The following is a 16,136-nucleotide window of genomic DNA, read 5'->3' as shown; positions in this document are numbered from 1 at the left end:
AGAAATGAAACGAAAAAATCCAGCACACTGGACAAAAAGAATTATTTCTGTCACCTCCAAGAAAAGCACCAGAACAACCCTAAGAAGTTCTAGGCAGGCTTAAATAATCTCCTCCATCCAGGGAAATTATCCACGCCTACCCCCAAAACACTTATTGGTAAAAACCCAGAAGTCGTAGCCAATACCTTTAACGCCTTCTTTACCGAGACGATTCAAGCATTAGCCAGTCAACTACCCCCCCCTCAACAAATACTACCGATAATACAGTCCCTTCCTTTAAACTACAACATATACCCATCTCCTACATTCGAACCTTACTGAAGAAACTTAAACCAACCACTCTCTCAGCGGACCGACTTCCAGCTGAATACCTGCAAATTGCAGCAGACGCCATAGCCTACCCTATCTCTATCATGATTAATAGAACTATCACTGAAGCCAATATCCCCTTCATTTGGAAAATTTCCTATGTCATACCACTCCATAAGGGTGGCCCTTCCACTGAACCATCTAACTATAGACCAATAGCAATATTGTCTCCATTAGCCAAAATTATGGAACGATGTGTCCATAAGCAATTTCTTCACTACCTCACCCTAAATAATCTACTGACTAAATCGCAACATGGCTTCAGACCCCACCATAGTACGACTACTGCCCTCCTTTCTTTCACCGACTCAGTTAATAAAAATTGTAACAACAAAAAAATATCGTCTGCCCTTTTTCTCGACCTGTCAAAAGCCTTTGACATGGTCAATCACCAGCTACTTCTCCATATGCTAGAAACCTTACACTTTGACTATTCATCTCTCAAATGGTTCTCTGCTTATCTCTCTGGTAGGCAACAAGCAGTCCAATGGCAAAACAAGCTCTCTCACCTGCTACCCAACACCATAGGTGTCCCCCAAGGATCCATACTAGGTCCTCTTCTCTTTTCCCTGTTCATTAACGAACTTCACACAGTTATCCCTAAAGCTACCTGCATCCAATACGCGGATGATTCCACCCTTATTTGCTCAGATATCTCTCTCTCCGATCTACAAGTTACAACCCAACACTGCTTTACTACAGTAGAAAAATGGCTCTCAGTGAGGAATCTCATCCTAAATCCAAAAAAACTAAGCTACTACTATTCTTTCCTACCTCTGCCCCGACACCAAATCCCAACAATACTACCTTCTATGTCCAATCTAATAATGGTACCATCATTGAGCCTGACACCAATACTAAACTACTAGGGGTCACCATTGATGACAAGCTCAGATTTAACTTGCACATCAGCCAGACAATTAAGACCGTAAATAAGAAACTTGGATCCTTGTATAGAATCAAGAACTTTCTAACCCCCAACGCTAAACTAACCATTGCATGTACACATCTCCTCTCCACACTACTGTATGCCTCTCCTGTATTTTATTCTCTCCACAAATCCGACATCAACAAACTCTCTGTGACCTATAATCATATTGCCAGATTTATAACTGGACTTCCTTATAGAACACATCATTGCCTTAACCTAAAAACACTTGACTGGTTAGAATTACCCAATCTCCTCAAACTGAACCAACTCACTGAAGCATTTAAAATCATTAAGGAACCTGATAAAACCCTCTCACTCAATAACCTATTGACCCCCTACTCTAACCTAAGCAGTCTTAGTTCCTCTAACAAACACTTGATACAAACCATCAAATCTTATAACATGGGAGGTGATGCTCTCTTCGCCAACTCTATAGGTAAGATTTGGAACTCCCTCCCTAATAACCTTAGACTTTCCACCTCACCTTCTCAATTAAAAAAAAATCTAACTCAATTCTTTAAGGCACAATGGCTATGTTCATGTGTAAAATCTGATTAGTTTCTTCCTGAGCGACCACTTATCCTACCACACTTGAACTAATCTCAGCTTCCTGTTGCCTTGAATCTAACCATTACTTAGCTGACCATTAATCCACCTGGTTCTGCTGCAGTATTTTTGTTCCTTCATCCTCCCTTGATATGTTACTATGGCTGTGATGTTGTACCAGAGTGTATTAAAATCTATTGCTGCTTTACTGTATCTTTGTATAACTGAGTAGACCTTTATTTGCCTAGTTGTTAATCATATCTAATCCAATGAAAACTTAATAATGTGAATTAACATCTTGTCTCTCCATCTCATCTATGGATTTGTAAACCTACTTGTATATTATTATGTCTGTGGAGCTTTTTTGTCTCTGCATCTGTCTCTCCATTCTCATATATGTATTTTGTAAACCTATGTGTATATTGTTATTGCTGTGGAGCTTTTCTCCCCGGGCCTCCGCTGAAAAAGGACATGTATCCAGTAGGACTATCCCGGTCAACAAATGTAAAATAAAATAAATAAATAAAATGTGAGTGCAGTTCCAAGTTCACGTTTTTCTGAGCCATTTTCTCACAGCATGTTGATGTTTTTGATTACAAATTGGGCAAACTTCCTGTTGTGCATTCCATGAAGTTGGATCTTAAGGTCACTCCAGTAGTCAGACCAGCAAGAAAAGTTCCAATAGCAATGCAAAATAAAGTCAAAGCGCAGTTGGACAAGATGGTGCAACAAGGTGTGATTAGTCCAGTCACAGAACCAACTGAACAGGTGTCATCCATGGTAGCCGCTCATAAGAAAGGCTGAAATTATATCAGAATATGCATTGACCCTAGTGATTTGAACAAAGCATTAAAAAGACCATATAATCCAATGTTTTCAGTTGAGCAAGTCACAGCTGTGATACAGAATGCAACTGTATTTTCTGTTTTGGATGCAAAGAGTTAATTTTGGCAAGTGATGCTTGATCACAAATCCTCATTTCTAACTACTTTTGGTACCCCATTTGGCAGATACAGATTCCTAAGGATGCCATTTGGAATAAGTTCTGCAAGTGAAGTCTTTCAGCATGCAATGGAACAATTTTTTTTTCAGGTTATCCTTCTGCCATAGCATAGACAATCTATTAGTTGGAGGCAATGGCAAAACAGAGCATGACAGAAACCTTAAGAACGTTCTAGACAGAGCATGTGAAGTAGATTTGAAGCTGAATCCTCTGAATTGCAAAGTCAGACTTTCAGAAATATCCTACGTAGGACATTTGTTCACAAGTACAGGCTTAAGACCTGACCCTACCAAACAAACAGCAATTCTAGAGATGTAAGCACTGGACAATGTACAAAGTTTACAGTGTTTTCTGGGCATGGTCAACTATTTAGGCAAATTTATACCAGATTTTAGTGAGTTGATAGCACCTTTGAGAGAGCTAACATGCAAAAATGTTGTGTGTTCATGGTTAGGACATCATCAGAAGGTGTTTGAGGACCTTACAGGTTCATAGGATGATAGTAGGCTATTGTCCTGGAGGCCCTTATAAGCTTAGCCAAGAATTTTGCCCATGTTCCCTCAAAGTTAGCACCTGTTTCCCCTGTCCAACAGGGACACAGGTGGAATCCCAGGGGTATATTTTCTGTTTCCCATCCAATGGCCCAGGTTGCTCTTAAAGAAGGTTAGAGAAGTACTCCGCTGGACATGAAGAGGGAGTCAATTCTACAGATGGGGGAGTCTTTATGACACAAATCTATCCTACCAGCAAGTTCTATTAATGTCATTGTCACAGACCAGTTTAAGGCCTTGCGTGTTGATTGCGTGACTGGAGTTTGTTTTACAGATATGTGGGTACTCCATCAAGGCTGGTTTGGAAATGGCTGTGTAAGCCAGACACAGGTCACCTCTGAGCAGTCTGTATGAGACTGAGTAGAGGGACAGGTCTTTTAGCCTATCTGTATAGGTTCAGAATATTGCTACCCCCACTTATGTTAAGGTATTATGATGTGAATAAACCAGTTGTTCTTTCCTGTGATGCTTCAAAATTTGGTCTAGGTGCAGTTATTCTTCAAGAGGGCAAACCAGTAGCCTATGCATCTAAGAGATTACCTCAAACTGAGATGCATTATGGTCAAATCGGGAAAGAGCTTTTGGCAGTAGTTTTTGCATGCTCCAAGTTTCATGATTATATTTATGATCAAGCTATCCATATTGCAGCTGATTATCAGCCTCTTGTTGCCATTCTAAAGGAGCCAATGCATTCCGCTCTGGGGAGATTACAAAGAATGATGGTCAAGTTGTAAAAGTACAACTTCAAAATGGCCGACACTAAAGGCAAACTGCTATATCGGTCTGATACCTTATCCCGATTGCCCAGAAATATAACAAACAGCTTGATGCTGAACCTTTTGACTTTGATGTAATGTCAGTGCGTAAATTTTCCACAACTAGACTTGATGAGTTGAGAGATCACACTATGACTGATCCTACAGCTTAATCTCTACATCAATGTCAGATGGCTGTCAAAGCAATCTAGTGTATCACCTGAAGTGCAGTCATATTTTCCTTGAAGACATGAATTGTTGATGGAAGATGGTATTATTTACAAAGGTCCTAAAATTGTTGTTACAGCTTCCTTACAGCAAGAATATGTTCATATTTTGAATCAAGGTCTCCCAGGTTTGTTATTGACTAACAAAAAGATCAAGAGAATTAGTATTTTGGCCTTCATTATCAAAGGACATTGATAGAGTTCTTTCTTCTTGTTCAGTATGTAATAGTACCAGAGGGCATTTGCAAAAAGAACCGCTTCAGCTGTCCAGTTCCTGAACTACCTTGGTCTTCTGTAGCAACTGATATCTTTGAGTGGAACAATCACTACCTAGTTTTGGTAGACTCTGATTCAAATTGGTACAAGATTGATGTACTACCAAACTTAACCACAACTGCTGTTATTACTACGTTAAAACGTCATTTCTCAGTTCATGGTAGTCCACACAAACTTTATTCTGACAATGGTACTCAATTCACTAGCCAGTTGTTTCAGACATTTACAAGAGAATGGGACTTAGTACGTGTCACTAGTAGTCCTGACTGTCCTCAATCCAATGGTCTATCTAAACGAGCAGTACAGAGTGCAAAGCAATTACTTGAGAAGTCAAAGCATGACAATGCCAATGTATTCTTGAATCTACTTAATCTCAGAAAAACTCCTTGTGATGGTATTCTTGGCTCACCTGCTCAAAGACTACTTTCCAGAAAAACTAGAACTACAATACCTAGTTCATCAAGTTTATTGAAGCCTAAATCTAAGAACAATAAAACCATCAAGGCTCAGTTGTTTAAGAAGCATAATATCCAGAAATCTAGTTATGACAGATGGAGCAAATTACTTCATTCGTCGAGGGAAGGAGAGATGATACGAATCCAGACAATGAAAGGTTTTGATTGAACAGGACAGATTACAGGCATCTGTGCCAAGCCAAGATCCTATTTGGTAAGCTTTGAGGGTGTGGAGTACAGGAAGAATCACAGACACCTTCTTCCTGTACCAGAATCATCATCATTGCAGTCAAAACATTGTATCTGTGATGTGGGCTCTAAATCAAAGAGTAAGTCAGACACTGTTTCCAGACCAGAATGTGTTCAAAAGTCTGATTCTGTTCCAGAAAGTAATCCGAACATTCCACAGGTCAACCAGTTTGCAGAGACTGTCCCAGATGCTAAATCTGGTTTCCAATTTTATGTCACATGATATGGACAAGTTTCTAAGCCTAGTGTGAAATACACAGCAATGTGGACTTGATTGTATATATCTGTGTACCTAGTATTGTATAATGCATATCTTTAGATTATCTGTGATTATTCCATGCTAAATAATCTCATAACAAAGTGTATGATCTATTTCTCAAAGAGGGAGGATGTATATCAGAGTGTAATGCATGTGTGTGCACATACAAATTCCAGACACATGCAATCCCTAGTGCCATTTTGTAGAAGCAGGCAGTGAGTGAGCATGTATGATCACAGCAGTTAGTTTGTATATGTTACTTAATTCATAGTCAATAAGTCTTTAAAGTGATATGGTTGTATAGAATAATGCTGATAAAACAGAACCCACAAAGACTCATTTATTTAGGTACCAACACAAAAGTGACAAATATATTCTGTGTTCCCCAACATATGTATGAAATGGGCTCAGTGATATTCTATGTTCCCCCACATATGTATGAAATGGGCTCAGTGATATTCTGTTTCCCCACATATGCATGAAATGGGCTGAGTGATATTCTGTGTTCCCCCACATATGTACGAAATGGGCTCAGTGATATTCTGTGTTCCCCCACATATGTATGAAATGGGCTCAGTGATATTCTGTGTTCCCCCACATATGTATGAAATGGGCTCAGTGATATTATGTGTTCCCCCACATATGCATGAAATGGGCTCAGTGATATTCTGTGTTCCCCCACATATGCATGAAATGGGCTCAGTGATATTCTGTGTTCCCCCACATATGCATGAAATGGGCTCAGTGATATTCTGTGTTCCCCCACATATGTATGAAATGGGCTCAGTGATATTCTGTGTTCCCCACATATGTATGAAATGGGCTCAGTGATATTCTGTGTTCCCCTACATATGCATGAAATGGGCTCAGTGATATTCTGTGTTCCCGACATATGTATGAAATGGGCTCAGTGATATTCTGTGTTCCCCCACATATGTATGAAATGGTCTCAGTGATGTTATGTGTTCCCCTACATATGCATGAAATGGGCTCAGTGATATTCTGTGTTCCCCTACATATACATGAAATGGGCTCAGTGATATTCTGTGTTGCCCCACATATGCATGAAATGGGCTCAGTGATATTCTGTGTTACCCTACATATACATGAAATGGGCTCAGTGATATTCTGTGTTCCCCTACATATGCATGAAATGGGCTCAGTGATATTCTATGTTCCCCCACATATGCATTAAATGGGCTCAGTGATATTCTGTGTTCCCCTACATATGCATGAATTGGGCTCACTGATATTCTGTGTTCCCCCACATATGTATGAAATGGGCACAGTGATATTCTGTGTTCCCCCACATATGCATGAAATGGGCTCAGTGATATTCTATGTTCCCCCACATATGTATGAAATGGGCTCAGTGATATTCTGTGTTCCCCTACATATGCATGAAATGGGCTCAGTGATATTCTATGTTCCCCCACATATGTATGAAATGGGCTCACTGATATTCTGTGTTCCCGACATATGTATGAAATGGGCTCAGTGATATTCTGTGTTCCCCCACATATGTATGAAATGGGCTCAGTGATATTCTGTGTTCCCCTACATATGTATGAAATGGGCTCAGTGATATTCTGTGTTCCCCCACATATGTATGAAATGGGCTCACTGATATTCTGTGTTCCCGACATATGTATGAAATGGGCTCAGTGATATTCTGTGTTCCCCCACATATGTATGAAATGGGCTCAGTGATATTCTGTGTTCCCGACATATGTATGAAATGGGCTCAGTGATATTCTGTGTTCCCCCACATATGTATGAAATGGTCTCAGTGATGTTATGTGTTCCCCTACATATGCATGAAATGGGCTCTGTGATATTCTGTGTTCCCGACATATGCATGAAATGGGCTCAGTGATATTCTGTGTTCCCCCACATATGTATGAAATGGGCTCACTGATATTCTGTGTTCCCCCACATATGTATGAAATGGGCTCAGTGATATTCTGTGTTCCCCCACATATGTATGAAATGGGCTCAGTGATATTCTGTGTTCCCCCACATATGCATGAAATGGGCTCACTGATATTCTGTGTTCCCCCACATATGCATGAAATGGGTTCAGTGATATTCTGTGTTCCCCCACATATGCATGAAATGGGCTCAGTGATATTCTGTGTTCCCCCACATATGCATGAAATGGGCTCAGTGATATTCTGTGTTCCCCTACATATACATGAAATGGGCTCAGTGATATTCTGTGTTGCCCCACATATGCATGAAATGGGCTCAGTGATATTCTGTGTTACCCTACATATACATGAAATGGGCTCAGTGATATTCTGTGTTCCCCCACATATGCATGAAATGGGCTCACTGATATTCTGTGTTCCCGACATATGTATGAAATGGGCTCAGTGATATTCTGTGTTCCCCCACATATGTATGAAATGGGCTCAGTGATATTCTGTGTTCCCCTACATATGCATGAATTGGGCTCACTGATATTCTGTGTTCCCCCACATATGTATGAAATGGGCTCAGTGATATTCTGTGTTCCCCCACATATGCATGAAATGGGCTCAGTGATATTCTGTGTTCCCCCACATATGCATGAAATGGGCTCAGAGATATTCTGTGTTCCCCTACATATGCATGAAATGGGCTCAGTGATATTCTGTGTTCCCCCACATATGTATGAAATGGGCTCAGTGATATTCTGTGTTCCCCCACATATGTATGAAATGGGCTCACTGATATTCTGTGTTCCCGACATATGTATGAAATGGGCTCAGTGATATTCTGTGTTCCCCCACATATGTATGAAATGAGCTCAGTGATATTCTGTGTTCCCCTACATATGCATGAATTGGGCTCACTGATATTCTGTGTTCCCCCACATATGTATGAAATGGGCTTAGTGATATTCTGTGTTCCCCCACATATGCATGAAATGGGCTCAGTGATATTCTATGTTCCCCCACATATGTATGAAATGGGCTCAGTGATATTCTGTGTTCCCCTACATATGCATGAAATGGGCTCAGTGATATTCTATGTTCCCCCACATATGTATGAAATGGGCTCACTGATATTCTGTGTTCCCGACATATGTATGAAATGGGCTCAGTGATATTCTGTGTTCCCCCACATATGTATGAAATGGGCTCAGTGATATTCTGTGTTCCCCCACATATGTATGAAATGGGCTCAGTGATATTCTGTGTTCCCCCACATATGTATGAAATGGGCTCACTGATATTCTGTGTTCCCGACATATGTATGAAATGGGCTCAGTGATATTCTGTGTTCCCCCACATATGTATGAAATGAGCTCAGTGATATTCTGTGTTCCCCTACATATGCATGAAATGGGCTCACTGATATTCTGTGTTCCCCCACATATGCATGAAATGGGCTCAGTGATATTCTGTGTTCCCCCACATATGTATGAAATGGGCTCAGTGATATTCTGTGTTCCCCCACATATGTACGAAATGGGCTCAGTGATTTTCTGTGTTCCCCCACATATGCATGAAATGGGCTCAGTGATATTCTGTGTTCCCCCACATATGCATGAATTGGGCTCAGTGATATTCTGTGTTCCCCCACATATGTACGAAATGGGCTCAGTGATATTCTGTGTTCCCGACATATGTATGAAATGGGCTCAGTGATATTCTGTGTTCCCCCACATATGCATGAAATGGGCTCAGTGATATTCTGTGTTCCCCCACATATGTACGAAATGGGCTCAGTGATATTCTGTGTTCCCGACATATGTATGAAATGGGCTCACTGATATTCTGTGTTCCCCCACATATGTATGAAATGGGCTCAGTGTTGGGCAGGCAGTGGGTGTCAATGAGCATCTGTCACTTACTTCCACAACAGATAAACCCCTCAAGACTACCCTGCCTCCCTAGAAGCCTTTGTTCCTGTCTGGTTTTCAGGCTCCACTGTGGGTGCTAATACTGGGGTACAAAGGTCAAGCAGAGTGGGTGCAGGGTTGTTATCCACAAGGAAGATCGAGGTGTTTTTGCATTAAGGCCATTTCCTTCTTCCTCATACAAAGCTAGCAACTGGCTGATCATTCAGTGGGTGTCACTGGGGGTGTGTCACTCACAGCCACAAGCAGGATAACAACCTCCTGATCATTCAGTGGGTGTCACTGGGGGTGTGTCACTCACAGCCACAAGCAGGATAACAACCTCCTGATCATTCAGTGGGTGTCACTGGGGGTGTGTCACTCACAGCCACAAGCAGGAAGCTGTTTGTTTCCAATGTAAACTGGGGACTTGTAAATATTGAGTGCAACATATGTCCCAAACCACTTGCTGTTCTTAGGATGTGGAAGTAAATGGACAGCCTGGGAAAACAGAACATATATCCATGCATCTAAGGAGGAAAACCAAAGGGAACTCACTAGATATTGCATTTCCAGTCTCCAGAAGGTTCTAATCAATCTGCACATGTGCATTTCAGCTGTTCCAGGATAATGAGGCAATCATTTGAGAGTTCAAGGGTTAGAATTTACAGCAAAAGCACAGCCGTCTGTCCTATCACTATCAGCAACTCAGGCAGCTGTTACCTCACCTTATAATCTCATCTGAAGGGCAGCACTTCCTTGAACCTGCAGTACAATGCAAGTGTTAGCATATTGTCCAAAGTCCCTAGTATGTGGATGGAACCTATAACCTTTTGATCTTCCTGGTGTGAAAGAAAAGTGCATGACCACTGAGGCTCTGGCACTCAAGTCTTTTACCTCCTCTGCTCATTGTTTCATTACCGTTGCAGTGTTTAGTGATTTTAACAAGGTCATCTTTTCTATTCTTTGACATGCTTTTCTTCATCAGTCCTGGCACTTTTACTAATAATGTTATTACTAGTCAAGTATATAAATGTTAACACCAGAACTGTTAAAACAAGACGGCCAACTCACCGTCCCAGCTAGGTTTAAAAAGTAGCGTGCAGGCTTACTCGAATAAGGCAAAAATGGTGTTTATCCAAAGATATATTTATTGAAGACAATCCACATTATCCACAGTGTAGGAAACTAAAATCCACATGAACAACTATTAAATGCTTTCATCCGCTTATCGCAGACTTCTTCAGGACAGCTGATTGACTCACAATACAATCCTTTTAAAATCTTTTTGGCGCCATTCTAGAGGCAAAAATTTAAAGTGTCAGTGCTTAATATAATTTGTACATATTTTAAAAATATAATTGTAAAAACAACCAATACATCAATATATCCTAGGACTTACTAAAACCTTAAATGATAAATAATATAAATACTATTCCAAAAAATACTAAATAATAAAATATTCTGCGATAAGTCTGCGATAAGCGGTGATAGCGCTTAATAGTTGTTCATGTAGATTTTAGTTTCCTACACTGTGGATACTGTGGATTGTCTTCAATAAATATATCTTTGGATAAACACCATTTTTGCCTTATTCGAGTAAGCCTGCACGCTACTTTTTAAACCTAGCTGGGACAGTGAGTTGGCCGTCTTGTTTTAACAGTTCTGGTGTTGTCGTTTGTGTTCAAAGTATATAAATGTTGACTTTCATGTTATTTTCTGAAAAGATTCTGCAAGGCTTAGTTTACAAACTTACATTTTAAATAACTGCAAAAGTAAATAAGTAACACTAAGTATCCCATTAATGCTGCAAAAAATGTTATAAAAGTTAAATGAAGTTCTCAGACTCAGATATGTCTTTGGTTTTCTCACCAGATGCTATCTCCTGCATCCCATGTCACAAAGACATGTGGTCCAGTGATAACAGAAGCAGATGCATTCCAAAGATTGTTGAATTCCTGACCTATGATGAACCATTGGGTTTTATCCTGACCTTTATTTCTACTACAGGATCTGCGGTTACTCTGTTAATCCTCTTTATTTTCATCAAATTCCAAGACACCCCACTTGTCAAGGCCAACAATCGTGACCTCAGCTACCTTCTGCTCATATCTTTGGTGCTTTGTTTTCTCTGCGCCTTAATATTTATAGGTCAGCCAGGGAAACTGAATTGCTTGTTCCAGCAGTCTGCCTTTGGTGTTATTTTCTCACTTTGTATTTCATCCATTCTTGCAAAAACAGTGACTGTGGTCATCGCATTCAGTGCTACTAAACCAGGAAGTCAGACTAAAAAGTGGGTGGGGTCCACAATTCCAAATGGACTTGTTGTTTGCTGCTCTGCAGTTCAGCTTTTATTGTGCCTTGTTTGGTTGTGCACCTCTCCACCTTTTCCGGATGTTAACAGGATGTCTGCAAAGGAGAAACTTATCATTCAGTGTAATGAAGGGTCAACGTTTGCCTTCTACTGCATGTTGGGATATCTGGGACTCCTGGTGAGTGTGTGTTTTGTTGTGGCATTTATGGCAAAAAGCTGCCAGATAGCTTTAATGAAGCTAAATGTATCACATTCAGCATGCTTGTGTTTATCAGTGTCTGGCTGTCCTTCATCCCAGCGTATCTCAGTACACAAGGAAAGCATATGGTGGCTGTAGAAATATTTGCAATTTTATCCTCGAGTGCTGGTCTTCTGAGCTGCATATTTTTTCCTAAGTGTTATATTATTCTTTTTAAACCAGAAAGGAACACTAAGGAACATTTAATTGGAAGAGCAAATCATAATTAAGCAAAATAGCTAAACATATTATAAGAAAAAGGACTTATTGGTTGAACATTTATCATTTAAGCATGAGAATCAAATTATGTTATTTAATTCAGGTTTAGCAACCAGTTTTGATCCAAGTGGATTGAAATTGAATATCACTTTATGTAAAACCACAATTTCCACCTTTACACTATTATTATTATTAGTTACATCATAAACATTGTATCCTTAATATGCAATGATCTAATTTCTTAGACATCACTTTTGCTAGACTCAGACATTATGTCATGAGTGTCCTAACCAGACATGTACTTTTTGTCGTATCCTGGCATCTCATGGTATTCCCTGGAACACTTGTAGTCTGCTCATGAATATTTAAATTAGTTTCATGAGACCTCCTTAGGTTGGCACTTGGGCATGGCACTGCTGTTTTCTGGTGAGTAATGTTTGCTCTTATGAATCTACAGTTAACCAAATATTATGCCTTGTCTTATTTCTGTTATTGTGTAAATGTGTTTTTGCTGAGAAATACAAAAAGACAAAAACCTGATGAGATACAATGAAGGTGTCATGTCAGCTTGTAGGCACTAGGACTTTGTGCCAGCCAGTTTTCTTGATATGAACTACTATAGGGTAACACATGCTACAGTTGTCCTTATGACAGAGTACGTTAACAATAAAATGACTAGGTCTCATATAGTTATTCTAGACAATTATATGTTTCTGTGAAGTTTTTCATGCCTATAAGCCAGTTCTGTGACTATGAATTGTTAGAATTCCGCTTGTATCAACAGAAATGTTAATCCTGGAACATGGTTTGATAATCTTTTGTTTATTTTTTTCATGGGGTTCACTGCCCTCTATTATTGCACCTTTGTAAAAATAAAAACAACTTTAGTGGTTGCTTACTTCACCAAGGTGGCACTGAGGAATACGTTCTTACACTGACCCTCTGGAACACAGTAGAATTTAGGCAGTTGGTGGAAAAAGCATAAATTGCCCACACATTTTTTAAACATTTTACAAAAGATGACAATTTCAAAAGTGAACAAATTGCCTGTACAGTTTTTGACAATTTGAAGCAGTCTGCTGTTTCCCCCTTTTCTATTCTCCTTGTCTTATTTCTGATACCTGGGATGATGCTGTATGATTGCAGGGCTACCAAGTCTGCTCAGTCATAGGATACACTGAAGAAAATCATCAGGCTTAACCGTTAATAATAACTTTTAATTGATTAAATCCTTAATCTTGTTTTCATTACAGTTCAGACTATCAGACAAACACAAACAATAAATCATCACTATTTATACTCCTATCCCATTTAAAATATCCAATAGGAATAACTCAGGAAAAAAAATCTCATTAACATTTAAACCCAGCTTCGCAGACCCAAATTTCAACCCTTAGCCATCTATCAAAGCTGTGTTTTTAAAAATTCAGGGAATGAATATTAAAATCTGAAAAATCTGAGTTTTTAAAAATACAGCTTTGATAGATGGTTAAGGATTGAAATTTGGTCTGCGAAGCTGGGTTTAAATGTTAATGAGATTTTTTTTCCTGAGTTATTCCTATTGGATATTTTAAATGGGATAGGAGTATAAATAGTGATGCTTTTATTGTTTGTGTCTGATGAAGTCTGAACTGTGAGATGAAAAATGTGGTGATTCGTTAAGCGTTTAATCAATTAAACAGTTATTATTAATGGTTGGGTGCCTGGTGATTGTTTTTACTCCTTCAGTGCTGTTTGACATATTTTTTGAGTTGCTACATTTGCAGTGTCATCTCCTTTTGGCTCAGTCATAGGATGGCATTTTGCTTGCCACAGACCACATCCCTTCATCTAAAGGTAGGTTGTTGGACAGATGCCTTCTACCGCATTTACACCGTGTTATATTTATCTTCTTTAATTTTATTTATCATTTTGTTGATGGGGAAAGTCCGAATAGGACAGAGACAATTTTCAGCAGAGGCCCGGGGAGAAATGCTCCAGATGCATGCCTTTGGATTGTGGGAGGAAACCGAGGTACCCATAGGAAACCCACGGGAATGCAAGGAGAACATGCAAACTCCGCACAGAAGGCACCACAGCTGTATGGAAGGTTTTATGACTACCTTGTATCCAATAATCTAAATGAATGCCTCGGCTGGCTTATTTATTTCCAAAGCATTCAGCTATGACCCATTTCCAGGTTTAGTTTTCATTTCTACTGCTGCTAGTATATGTAGTTATTTAACATTTGTTAATCGGGAAAATCTGACTTGGAACAAAGCCACTTTTCATCAGAGGCCCTGGGAGAAATGCTCATGTCTTTGTAACCAGAGCACCTAGAGAAAACCAAAAGAAATGCAGGGAGGACATGCTGACTCCACACAGAAGTCACCCCAGCTGAGAAAATAACCAGAAAACTTCTTGCTGTAAGGTGACAATGCTACCATTGCACCACTGTGTTGCCAATACATAAATTCTTTAGCGGTTTCTTTTCTGAGAAATTAAACTTAGCAACATTATCCTAACTTCCCTGTGTGACTATTTCTGTGCAGATCACATTTCATCGCTACTCGCCATGTGCAGGTTCACCCATTGTACAAAGCACCAGCACTGTTAATGTTTGTGCGCAAGTCCAGCATTCATATCTGTTGGTGCTACACTGTCATCTGCTGATGCAATACTGGAATAACATTATTAATTATCGCTGAAAATGAGATGGGTGCTAAGACAAGCGTCCCTTGTTTCTGACCCTGATAAATAGGGCTATTTTGAAGTTCATAAGAATGTCTGAGGCTCAAAATTAAAAACTTGCGATGACTATAAACATCTCTCAGCTTTTTTGTTCAAGAATTCTGAGAATTCTGGATACAGATGAAAATAATTGGGGTAGAGTGCAAAGGTGTCACATTTTTTTTTTTTCAAAATACTCTTTATTTTGTTTTATAATTAGCAAAATAAAACAATCACACAACATAGCAGGTGATAGACAACAGAAGTTCTGTATAAGCGTTATTATATAACGAGAAAAAAAAAACAACCTAATAACCTATATACATAAGTGCCATTGACTATAATCAAGACAAGAGAATCCTGCTGCAAAAATAGAAAGAAGAAAAAGAATAAAATGACTCCAAGTAACAAACATAAAAGTATACCAACAGAGGGGAAAGGAAAAAAAAAAAAAACAAAACTTAGTGTATATATTTCATAACCCTCCTCCGTGTTTTCTTGATAAACATAAGCTAACAAGGCAAACCCAAGTCAAGATGTAATAAAGGGTGTCACATTTTTAAAATATTACTCTTAATTCACTTACAAAGTTAATAGAACAACACGTTTTGCATCATAATGCATTTTCAGAACAAAAAGGAACACAGAACTTTATTTTTTTTTTTTTCGGGATGGTGAAGCATAGCTCATGCAAGTAGCCCTTTTTTCTGCAAAGGTTAGTGACTGCATTCTACATTTACAGCAGACATATGTGTTGCAGAGTGCATTAGGGACATAGTCACTAACTTAGATGCCAGGGCACTGCAGGCATGTTCTATGGATGAGAGTCATCCAGGGAGTCATTAACAGCATGTACACATCATACTAAATCTAACATGATCAGTCGTATTAACACAACAAATGGCAATGTTACTCAAATATGCAAGAAGCCAAAGCACATAACACAATGAGGAACCTCACCCTTGAGCCCACAGCACAGGCTTCTGGCCACTTTATGGTAAGCAAGTGCACAACTATTGTGTGTGTGCATGATGTAAACAGAGTGTGCACAACTATTGTGTGTGCATGATGTAAACAAAGAGTGTGTACAACTATTGTGTGTGCATGGTGTAAACAAAGAGTGTGCACAACTATTGTGTGTGCATGATGTAAACAAAGAGTGTGTACAACTATTGTGTGTGCATGATGTAAACAAAGAGTGTGCACAAC

The 16,136-nt window shown here is 39.4% G+C and overlaps 1 pseudogene; it reads left to right on the top strand.

Moving 5' to 3' along the window:
- LOC122815476 overlaps positions 1-12,229 on the top strand; it is a 153,206-nt pseudogene extending 140,977 nt beyond the window's left edge.
- The last annotated feature ends 3,907 nt before the right edge of the window (positions 12,230-16,136 follow it).

The sequence above is a fragment of the Protopterus annectens genome, chromosome 1.part1, assembly GCF_019279795.1.
Source record: "Protopterus annectens isolate FY-2018-M chromosome 1.part1, PAN1.0, whole genome shotgun sequence".
In the NCBI taxonomy this organism is placed as follows: domain Eukaryota; kingdom Metazoa; phylum Chordata; order Ceratodontiformes; family Protopteridae; genus Protopterus; species Protopterus annectens.
This window is presented reverse-complemented; position numbering and strand designations above follow the sequence as displayed.